The sequence below is a fragment of the Penaeus monodon genome, chromosome 15 (genome assembly GCF_015228065.2).
Source record: "Penaeus monodon isolate SGIC_2016 chromosome 15, NSTDA_Pmon_1, whole genome shotgun sequence".
Taxonomy (NCBI): domain Eukaryota; kingdom Metazoa; phylum Arthropoda; class Malacostraca; order Decapoda; family Penaeidae; genus Penaeus; species Penaeus monodon.
In genome coordinates, this window is record NC_051400.1 from 48,383,956 (window position 1) to 48,384,326 (window position 371).

Below are 371 nucleotides of genomic sequence, written 5' to 3' on the forward strand. Positions count from 1 at the left end.
CGAGTGGCAGGAAAGTCACTGTCATGTCTGAGACACATCAACAGACATGCAAAGCCTCAGCCTCACAGTCCTTTGTCTCCTCACCTTTGCTTCATTCACTCCACGAACTCACACCTCCCCTCACCCCCCTCTCCCCCGCCCCGACGCCACTCATAGCCCCGGGCCTCACTTCACCTCGCTTCATAACCGTTTTGTTCTGCGGGAAAATCTCACCTCAAAAGTATCTTCACCTCCCTCCCCCCTCCTCCCCCCTTCACCCTCCCCCTCCTTCTTTAGTGTTTTCTTCTATTTCGTGGCCAAGGTGGGGGGGAGGAGGCACTGTACCTCCGGCACCCTGCTGATCACGTGCTTGCGGTTCTGACACAAACTTT